This window comes from Momordica charantia, unplaced genomic scaffold, assembly GCF_013281855.1.
Source record: "Momordica charantia cultivar OHB3-1 unplaced genomic scaffold, Mcharantia_2.0 BLBB01000014.1, whole genome shotgun sequence".
In the NCBI taxonomy this organism is placed as follows: domain Eukaryota; kingdom Viridiplantae; phylum Streptophyta; class Magnoliopsida; order Cucurbitales; family Cucurbitaceae; genus Momordica; species Momordica charantia.
The window spans coordinates 53,646-65,922 of record NW_028275170.1 but is presented as its reverse complement, the minus strand read 5'-3'; the positions used below and the strand labels follow the sequence as shown (position 1 = coordinate 65,922).

Here is a 12,277-nt window from a genome sequence, read left to right as displayed (position 1 = left end):
TGGAGCAGACTAAATTAGAGATCCGATTGGAGTTGAAACGGAAGACGAAGTTTGAGGGGAAGAAGGAAAGAATAAGGAGATAGAGGGAAGAATATGGAGGGAAAATGTCATGTCATAATCTAATCACAAAAAAAATATATATTTATTAGGTCCAGTCAATAAGTACAATCACCAACTTAACCTCCAAACATCAAGTATCAATTACCAGTCAAAGGAGTTAAAAGAACAATTTAGAATCATTTATCAAACTTTAGGGATTACTAGCATCCTTTTTAAAACTTAAGGACCAAATAACATTTACTTCAAACCTCACGAATCAAAAGTGTGTTTGCTTTAAAAATATTTGAGGACTATTGTAAAATTAAATAAACTATAATGGTGCTCTATATTTCTATTGAAAATAAAGGGAGATAATGTATGATTTAACTTAAGTTTGTATTGCCAATCTGAGCATAGCACAACTAATTAAGGAACCTATCTCTGAATAAAAGGTCCATGAAAATGTCATGAGAAGATGCCTCAATATGACAATATCAGAAACTCATGAATGTTCAAAAGGACGTCAAAAAATCTCAGGTATCTTTCGGCATCTCAAATACCTAGGTATCATTGATTCCTACAAAACAAATGTAGGAATCTAGATAGTGGATATCCATTCTATTATACGATCATGAATTTGAATGAAAATCAACTGTAATGAAATTAGAATTGAAGAATGTTATTTCTTTCATGATTTTACTCGAAATTAAAGAACCTATTTGATATTGTTTACTAGAACTATTTGAGAATCAAACTATATGCAATAGGAATTAGACATATTTTAATTACTATAATACCCTTTCATATTTATTACTTATTATATAATTTTTAATTAAAATTACAATAAATATTTTAATTCACTATATTACTAACTTAAGGTGATTTATCAAAAAAAAAAAAAAAATTAAGGTGGCGAGTAGGTTTCTAAACTTTTAACTTTTTGTTTACTTAGTCCCTAAATTTAAAAGTGTCTAGTTCCTTAACTTTTAATTTTGTATATAACAGGTCTCTAATTTATTCGACGATTTTTTAAAATCATGAATCTTTTAGACACGAGAGCGAATTTTGTATCTAATAGAATCTTAACATTTTAATTTAATTTATGTTTAAAGAGTTCATGTATTTTTAAAAATTGCTTAATAAATTAGATACCTATATCAAACTTAGGATATATTAGACATTTTTAAAGTTAAAGGATCTATTTGATACTAATTCTAAGAGTCTAGAGATTAAACTTATAATTTAACTTTAACATTTTTTATTTTATCAATTTATTAGATATTAATAAATAATAACTAATCAAGATAAAATTACATGATTAATACAAGTTTTTATTAAAATTACAAGTATTGATATAAAATATTATCAAATTGGGACTATTATGATATTTAATTAGAAACATATTATATTTTACCTGATTAATTAAAATAAATTACATAAAAAAAGGATGTATAGTTTTTATTATAAGAAGGATTATTGATATGAAATGTTACTGATAATATTTAGTAATAATGAATTATATTTTAACAATTTAATTGGCATTAATTAATAATAATTAAGTAAAATTATTATCAATGCAGAAATTTGTAACACTTTATACTAAAATCACACATCAATTAAAAAATTAGTATAATTTTTATTAGAAAGAAAAATTAAGTGGGGATGATAGATTAGTTTTATTCGTATGCTAGTACCAATGTTCTATTCTAACAAATTAAATAACTATGACTAGCTCAGTTTTAGCAACATTTTTTGTAAAATATCGCAAAACGAAGGTGTTATTTCTTGTAGTGTATGAAATGTTTTAGATGGAATCAAAGTATTTTCATGTACCTTTTCACTTAAGTTTTGACCATGCTTCAGTTTGAATTTAAAATAAGTCTATTTGATCAATGGTTAACCTCGTTAACACATACGACTTTCATCACATTCTTTTATATGTGTCAAAATTTGAATAATATTCAAACCAGGGTAATTTTTTACCTGTGGTAAATGTAGTAGTTTGAAATATGGAAAGCTGTATTGTGTTGAAAAAAATAAGATTATAGAGTGCATTTTTCAAGAGTTGAAAATATGCATTCAAAGGGCCAAAATCTCAATGATTGAAGGAAGAAAAGAAAGAAAAAATCATGGGAAATTTTTCAGTATAAACAAGAAGTCAAAGGTAGGTTCTCATATTTATGGGTTTTGCTTGAATAAGGGTAAGAGAAGACCAAAATGGCCCTCAAGAGAGAAGAAATTTCATATATATATATATATATATAGATATACATGCATGGAGGCAATATCAAGCTAATAATTAATTAATTTCTCCATTTTAAACTAAGCAATTATTTCAAAAAGGTCAAAGTCAGATCACTAGAAAAAGAAAATGGGCATCTCCATATTCATCTAATTCATTGGATTCTCACTGGATCTAAATTTCAACTTGTTTTATGAGAATTCCATTATTGGAATTTTTTTTAGTTTATTAATCGTTTCTTTAGTTTTCTAAGTTTACATTTTGAAAAGGTAGATGTTCGGCATCTTCAGATGTCTGGAATCTCATATGTCCGAAATTTTAAATAACCACGTTTGTTTGGTAAGATATAAAGGTATCTAGAAATATTTTTTATAAACACATTTATTTTGCACGATTTATTGAAGGGAATATTGTAAATTTATGTAATGTTACAGAAACGTCCTTAGTGGTCGTCATATAATTTATATGTTAAATTTAATATTATTTGAATACATATAAAATTGTACTTTTATTAATTTAATATTATATTTTTATATCAATTTTAGTTTATGTTTGGTAACTATTGGAAGAGTAAAAATAAACAAAATATTGCACCTTAGATTTGAATTAAAAACAAATTAAGATATTATAGCATTGACTGATATTTATTTTATATCTAGATGTAGCATATAAATAAAATTATATTTAGATATTTATCAATGAATTAGTGCATACATTTATTTTTAAAATAAGATAAAATAAATTAGAAATAAATATTATTGATGAAAAAATATTATAGAACAAAAACGACGAGGGACAAAATTGTCAAAATAAGATGAACTCAACACGAGAATCTTAGAAACCCATGTTACAGAAGGACATCTAAAATTGCTCAGATGCCTCCTATATGGACATTCTAGGATGTTCGGGCATCTAAGAATGTCCGAAAATCCAACATTCCTATTAAACAAACACGGGCATTTGGATGACCATCCCATGGGAATCTGAGATTCACATGAAACAAACGACCCTCAGTGTTATTCTCTAGTTTGTTAGGTTGGAGAGGAACAATAGATGCTTCATGAACACTCACACGTCTATAATTCATCTCTAGGATAAACATCAAAACTGCAACTTCTTCTCAGTTTTCAAAATATCGCTTCTTTTGTTATTATGATATCTCTGCTCTTTATTTAAACTGAAGAGCTTTCTTACAGTCTCTTCATACGCATGCTTTCTATGAAATGGTGTTTCTTTTCCAATTTTTTTTTCTTTTCAAAAGGTTGTTCTTGGTTGTTGAATTTGATAAAGAATTCAAAAGGGTTTTGTGGAAGTAAAAATTTAAACAAAGAAATGGGTAGTAAATAAAAGCACTAAAACAGAAATAAACAACAAAATATAATGTAAATTTAAATATTATTTGGGTCCCATATTTTAACTTTGGTTTATTTTGATCTCTGTACTCTCAATTTTTGTTCATTTAGTCCATGTACTTTCAAAATGTCCGTTTCGGTCATTTATTTTTTAAAAAGCTACCATTTGGGATCACTATTTACAAAATTTTACACAAATTGATCTAAATAAATTAAATGATACTTTTAGAAAATATAAATACCAAAATAAATGTTTTAAAAGCACAGAGATCAAAATAATCTAAATTACAAGATTAAAAGAGTATTTAAATCAATATTTTGTATTCTCTCACACATATATAGGGGACTTTGGTAATAGTTTTGCTAGGTAATGTGATCAAGTCTCCAATATATTGATCATTATTAACAATATGTAATGAGAAGAAAACAAGATAGCTTATATTATTTGAATTTCTTAATTTCCTCATGCTCAATTATTATATTTATATTGGCTCCTTTTGATACTATGATAAGGTGTGTAGAAGATTAGGGTGAAATTATCTTTTTCAAATTATTTTTTAAAGATGTATTTTTTTTTTATCTTCATTGCCAAACTTTGGATTCAATTTGGAGATTTTTTACCATTAGTTTAATATGATTTTTGTTAGTACAACAAATGTAAGGATGAAATATTGAATTTTCGACTTCTAGAAAATGAGCAAAACGTCTCCATCGTGAGACATGCCCATGTTGACGGTTTTAATGATTTAAGATTTAAATATATAAACAAGTTTATGTAACTTATATTTAATAATTTATGATTTCATATTTAATTTACAAAGTAAGTTTCACATATCCATACATACACACATTCAAATGAAGTAATATTAATTAATATTAATTGGTAACTAATTTCTACCCACACCCATTACTGGGTAAAGATACGATTTCACGATTACATAAAATACAAAAATGAAAGAATGAGTAGTTTGAAACTTGAAATATTGAGTGGAGTTGCTTTTTTCTTTCTTTCCATTTTTAGAATGATAGTCCAAATTGTTTTACTTGAATAAAAGAAGGGAATTTTTTCAGTAAAAAGAAAATGAGTTTATATACATACACGTATATATATTTTTCAAAAAAATTAAAACAAAATTATATAATATTTTTTAACAAAAAGAATAAAAAAAAAACCTAGATATTCGAGAATATAGTAAACTCGTCTAAATAAACCTGAACATAGTTCAAGTGCTTAAGATACTTATCTTCTACTAAAAGATCACTTGAGTATAGGTTAACAAAAGTAATATTTATAAATTTAATTTTAAAACACAAAATATTAGTAAATTTAATAATTTCAGATCCAAAATTCCACATATATTTGTTCTAGATTGGAAAAAGAACAAGTATTAAATTTAGGGATGCAGAATCATGATGGGGCAGACTGAAAAATGGGTAAGGGATCAAAGAAATTTATATAAATAATTAAGAAGGTTAGCACATGTTTTGCAGATAAGATTTCAAAGCTGATGATGCTTTGATTATGGCAGATTTTTAGGTAATTAAGACTTATAAATAAATTATAATGAGAACTTTCCAAGACTTTTCTTTTGCATATTTTGAGATTCTTCTCTCTTTGTTATTATATAATTAATGTCAAATGGGTTTGGGATTTGGCTAATTATGTGCCATATGGAACCCAGCTAGTGGCTAGTGTGGCTTGATTCTTGTGTTTCATGATTAACATTGAATACCACACACATGCACATGTTTCTTTTTCCTTAAATAACCTTTTAACGATACAAACAACATTCGACCCTCCTAACCGAACGTAGCTCAACTAGTAAAAGTGTTATACTTACTTCTCCAAAGGTAGAATTGAACTAAAAAATAAGAAATGTGAAAGATAACATATCTCTATTTTCTTCACAATGTTATTCATGGACATTGACAAGGTCCTTCCAATTAGTAGTACCTGATTAAGATGGTATAACGTTAAGAGAGAAGTTCAAACGAAGAAAGATTTACGGTGGATGATACATTAGAAACTCAAAGATGAGGAAAGACGTAGTAAGTGATGCTTTGGAGATTTAAAAATAAACGTAGATATTCTTGAAGAGGTCAACCGTTCAAAATGTTCTTGAATCCATGGATAGGAAAGAGACAACCCGATGAATTGTCACATCTTAGTAGACAAAAGGAAAGCAACTCCTACAGTAACAACAAGAGAAATGAGATGATATTATCCATTTTAAACCTAAACCTCACATGAATTTGCTTTGAATATTTACTAGAGAGGTCTCAGAGATTTAATGTTGTCGTTTACTCATATACCATGAATTTTTATGTCTTACAACCGATGTAAGACTATTTACTCACATCTTTAATAAAAATAAAAAATAAAAAATTATTACAAACCTGAGCATAACCCAACTAGTTAAGACATCTATTTCCAACTAAAAGGTTGTGAGTTCAAATCCCCACATTCACGTATTGTTCTAAAAAACCAGAATTTCATGTCAGGGGGACACGAATGCATATAAACGTAACTTTAACTTAGTAATGTGTATCAATTTGCACTACCTTACACTTGGATAAGTGTGGTGATTTTCATCAGTGTCGCAAATTTTATCCTTTAATAGATTTTCATTTGAAAATTTGTTGGAAATAATATTCTCATGCGTCAAATGTGTTAGAAAAAATATATTTTTAATGAAAAAATTGATAGGATTTAGACAAAAATGATATTATAGTTGTTTTTTAAAATTCAAATTTATAAGTTTTCGCAGAGTTATTTAATGGTAGATTTTGTATATTAATCAAACTTGATTCGAGAAACTTGATTTTTATAAATTAGTGAGTTTCTTTTTAATAGAGGGATTTATCAATGTTTAAGATTATGAATTAAAATTTATTAAAAAAATTATATTTCATAATATAAATAAAATTACACATATATTGTTAAAAAAACTTAATTAGACATAATAAAAGTTAAAATGATTTATTTTAATGCCTAAAAAATTGATTTATTTTAAATAAAAAAATATGTTTTTAAAAAATATTTAAAAAAAAACTAAAATAGGACAACAATAAAAATATATTAAACAAACTAACTAAGAGTCGATCACAGGACCGGGGAAAGTTAAAGTAAATGGAGGGAGAAACTACTACACCAAATGTAGCTTAGTGATCACAACGTACTATATTTTATCTATTTTAAATTTAGGGGTGCATGCTCTTGTTTGTGTTAATGTCGAATCCATCGATAGATAAAAATGTCGATGAAAATATCGACATGTTGACAGGTATTTACGCCGGTCCATCAAAACTATTTTGGTACTCCTCACTCCTGGAAAGTAAAAACGAATATTTACACATCGGTGGAAATGCTTTGAATCCACATTTTTCAAATGGCAATAAATTGGCACAGTAAGATGCTGAAAGATTTTTTCATCTTTCCGACAACATTCTAATTCAATGAACATAATAATGCAATAAAAGCTTTCTTTTTTCTTTATTTTTTTCCTTAATAATCCGAGAATATATTTGTGATCATAGAATTCATGTGATGAACCAAAACCCCTCTTTTGAAAACCACAATTTAGGACATGTCTGATAACTCTCTATTACTTTTTTTCTTCTATGTTTCTTTTGTAAATAAAAAAAATATAATTATGTTCGGTAATTGTTTCTTGTTTTTTTAATAAATAAGAAAACATAAATACGTTTGGTAACAATTTCTTGTACTCCTCCTCTGAAATTTTAAATTAAAAAGGTAAATTTTTATATAAAAACTAATTTTTTATTTAAATATTTCATTTTTATGTTATATATTTTTTAATATATAATATGCATTAAAATAATGATTTTACCTATGTTTTAGAAAAAACTTGGGAAGAAAACACAAGAAACTTGATTGTGTTGTTTTTAAAATCTCTACGTAATTTTGAAAACATTTCTTAACAATGATAAACGAGAAATTGAAACAGTTATTGAACACTTATATTTCTCAAAAATTGAAAACGAAAAATAAGAAATATGAACGTTACCAAAACAGACTCTAAGATTGATAGCTCGATCCTCCGCTCCGTATTTATGGATTTAGTACAATGCAACTTGAAAACTTGAATATTCTTCCCCATTGAGATTCCAAAGACTCTAGGCCAAGGAAAGAGATAGCAATATATATCAAATTAAAAAAGCACATTTTGCAGCAAAATGGACAGTGGCTAAGTAATGGAAGTGGTCACCCACTTTGAAAAAAAAGTTTGTTTTGTTTATTTTATTTTATTTTCATAACAAAGACAAAATGGTTATTTCACTTTCTCCTTTGGCATCTTCTAGTTTTTGTTGATTTGAATATGCCTTATTAGATTCTCACTCTTTCTTATCTCTATCCTTCTTTTTTGTGCACAAATGTCACTTACAACTTTTTCTTTTTCTTTTTTCTCTTTTTTGCCCTTTTTCTTTTTTCCCATTTCCATTTTGAACTTATCTTTTGTCACTTTTGGAGCTTAGATATATTTTGATTAAACAATGTAAGGTATGCTTTGTGGCCTAACTCATTTCTTTAATTAGAATCGCTCTAGATGAGTTAAGAATGGATATTTAACCGATTCGAAAATCAAATCCAAACTTAATCCATATTGTTTTGTAGAATCGAATCTACCATGTTACGCGTAGTGAGGATAACATTATTGTCATGTGTGCAGGTTTTTTCTTGTGTATGTATTTGGGTCACCTGATGCGGAATCAAGTGGTCCAATTAACTAATACATTTCTATATGCAGAACTCTCGTTTTAGATAATGATATGAACTATTTGACTATTTCAAATGAGCTTTATGGTTCTGCTATGTACTTCTTGAATTGAAGTTATTTCATGGACCATAGGACTTTGACAAGAAGCTCTTGATGTCAAATTGAAAAATATTCACAAATTTTCCTATTTTGTTCAAATTGAATGAAATTTGATGAATTGAAATGGTATCCAATTTACCTAATTTCTTAATTTGGCCATTTGATTTATGTACTATAAATAGGGCAACTGAAAAGAAACTTCTAAAAAGGCCTTATAACTAATTTGTATAACTAAATTGTTACCAATTTGAAAATATAACGAATAAACGGTCAATGCTCGTTTGATAACGTTCCCGTTCGTTTTTTTTAAGAAATTTATGTATTTTACAATTAACTTTATTTCTTGTTTCTCCTTTTTTAGGAACATTCTCACAATTATACAGAAATTTTGGAAACAGTCAAAACAAAACAAGTTTCTCTTTTCTTGTTCCTATTTCCAATTTGTTCCAAAAAGAATATTTTATCATACTTGAATTGTTGGAGGTTGGAACCATGCAATACATTTTTCTTCATTAGAAATAAAGAAACAGGAACGTTATTAAACAGATCCTAAATCATTAGTTCCGTGAAAGTATAGGGACAAGAGTATTTCTTTTAACCTATAATATACTTTAGAAAATGCTTTTAAAACCATGGTCAAATTTTGAAAATTAGGAGGAAAAAAAAAGGAATAAGAAAGAGCCTTCTTTCAAAAGCGAGAGTTTGCATTTTTTTTTTTGTTTAGACTTCAAAATTGTTTTAACAAACCTAAGAAATATTGTAGAAGAACAAAATAAGTATACAAATTTAACTTTTAAATACCACGAACCTAAAAGTAAAATTTGTTATTAAACAAGATATAAAATAGTATTTTTTTAATTTAGCGAAGAATTCATAAATATTTTAAAAATTGAACTACTAAGCAAAGAAATTATCGATGAAGAAACTTATTTTTTAAAAACAAAGTACGAAAGAAATAATAATAAATTACCTCTTTTTTCATAGCCATACATAAATTTGAATAAAGTGGAAAAGAGTGAAAGAGATTTAGATGATAATTCAAAATGACTCATCCTAGCTTCATCCATTTGCTTAAGCATCTAATTCTTGTTCTCAATTATTATTTCTGAAGCCATAAGGAAAGGTTCTTATAACCCATGGATAGATGGCAATCATCGACTCGTTTATCGTGATCTTGAACTTTTTTCTTTAGTTCAACAGTACGTAGGGTGGAGATTCGAACCTAGAATATTGTAGTCGATAATGTATACCATAATCAATTTTTTTAATACAATAACTTGTGGAGGTAGAGATTCGAATTAACGATCTTTTGATCAAAGTTGAACTAAACTAAGGCTAGTTATATACCTTAATTAATTGAGCTACTCATATTGAACTGTTATTGTTTATAATTATCGTGCAGTTTAAATAATGCTATTTTGGGTAGATGATATAGTTATTGAAGTATTATATATCATAATTTATATATTAATAAAACTCTATAACTGTGATTTGAAAATCAAATTGAAATTTGTTACAAAAGTCAATTTTATTATTCACTTTTTCTTATTAAATATATCTATCTTTTAAGTATATTCATGTTAGAGAGTTTTTCAATCAAAACCCTAATGCAAAAGGAAATGGAATAACACACTAATAATTAACAGGTTTAAGGAAAATTACACTAGGTAGAAAAATTCTTTTATGTATTTCAAAATATGTAATATGTTTATTAAATTTTCAAATATAACAAATTTTTCACTTATATCAGTAGTATATCGGATACTCATATATCCGTAGTATATCAGACATTCATATCAGTAGTATATTAGATGTATATCATATACATATACATCAACATTTAAACTCCACCCACTTGAAATATTCATCCAACCCTACTCATAATAAATGATCACACATATCACTATTTTATTCAATTGAAAGAAAAGAGTCGATCTATAATAATATAGGTATATCATTGTACGAGTAGAGTACACCTAAAAACGTTACATCAACATTTAGTTATTCAATTTCAACGACGACGTGATTGAGTAGAAATTTGATTGGAGAAATATTGAAATTTTCAAAAGATTGAGAACGAAATTGGAAAATGATGTGTTAATGATGTACTTAGCGTGGTAAATTATGAATTTAGTACCTTTTAACTTTGATGGTTGTATTTACTCCATCTTAAAATTATAAAAGTTTTCAATTATATATAACACCCTTGAGCTTTTGATTTTTATTCTAATAAATTTTAAGAGTTAATATCATAGTTTTTTCTTTAGTTACCGTTAACACAACAAGATTAAATGTTCACAATAGTTTGCTAATTAGACTAACAAAAGATTATTTAACATGAATAAATGGATGGCCGGACAAGGAGTGAAAATCAAAATATAATTTAATTAAATTAAAATTTTGACCCTTTTTTTTTTCTTCAGTACCACATGTAGAGATGGAAATTCGAATTCACAACTTCTTGGTTGGAAATAAGTGTCAATTTGACTTAATTGATATATTTTTCACGTAAATTCATATGATTCATTAATCAATATGTCTCAGAATGTTATACGCTTATTTTAAAATTTATTTCAGAAAAAAAACCTCTTCACTAATAATCTACGTTAAAATATCTAACAAAACAGAGGAATAAAGAAAAAAAAATTGTGTAAAATTAAGAATAAAATTGAAACTTCCAAAATACTAGGGACAAAATTGATAAATTGAAACTTGCGAAATACTAGGGCAAGCAAATATTTTGTAAATTTATTTGATTTTAGTTTTGTAGAAACTATCGACGCTGCTCACTAGTATTTTACATTTTTTTTTTAATTCAAAGATGAAATATATACAACAATCAAAGTTTGGGAACCTTCTTTTTTTCCGTTTGAGTTTAATAATGGTAGGATGGAAATGAAATCAACAATTTTTTAAATGTTAATATGTGTCTTGTCCACTTAAGTCGGTTCACTACAAACGAATTAGAATAAAGGAATATGAATGAAAATTTTAATTTCCTTCTTAATAATGTTCGTTAAAAATATTAGTAGGACCCACTTCAAGCCATTGACTCAAATTAGGTAATTTCCGTGCTTCTGGTAGAAGTGCATTAGAAAAACAGACTCAGAAAATATTTGAAAGAAATTAGATTCTGATTCCGATTTTCGATTACGTTGGAATGAGCATTCAACTTCTGATATCTTCGGGCAGTTGGCCAAAAAAAGGTTTGGCCACAAGTTCCAGAAACTTAAAAGAAAGTGCCCAACTTTTGAATAAAGAATATTCTATGGTGTTCATTAGTTTAGCCATCAAATCAAAAATACTGACAAAATGCCCTAATTTAATACGTACACGCCTGCAGTCGGTAGATTATGACTTCTTTAATTGCACCATTAATTAAATTCAAGATTTAAATATTATTTTCATCTGATTTAGTCTATATACTTTCATAGTGTTATTTTCGGTTTCTGTATACTTTTTTGTCCCTTCATTTGTCATTTATATTTCATTTATTTTTATCAAAATTTTGACATGACATTTCACTCAATAATCTTTAAACGTAGTTTTAAATTTTTATTAAAAGATTTTCATTTTGTATACAATTTTTTTTTTAATTTAGCAAACAATAACATAAAACGGTTACTTCTTAAGAGTACAGGGACTACATATAAACCTTTTGAATGAATATGGACTGAAATAAGTTAAAGCTTAAAGTATAGTGACAAAAAATATGGAAAAAAGATCGGAAAAAGTGCGTTGGGAATGTTTTCCCGACAGTATACAAGAGGTCGGGAAAAGTCACTTTTCCCGACCCTTGTGGAAAA

General features: G+C 26.8%; 1 long non-coding RNA gene across 1 annotated transcript; it reads right to left on the bottom strand.

The window, feature by feature from the left end:
- Positions 1–5,363: 5,363 nt before the first annotated feature.
- On the bottom strand, positions 5,364–7,811 carry LOC148207957 (uncharacterized). Its single transcript, XR_015787554.1, has 2 exons — positions 7,662–7,811; positions 5,364–5,823 (listed from the first exon to the last, which is right to left on the bottom strand). It is a non-coding gene; the product is annotated as an uncharacterized LOC148207957 (long non-coding RNA).
- Positions 7,812–12,277: the final 4,466 nt, after the last annotated feature.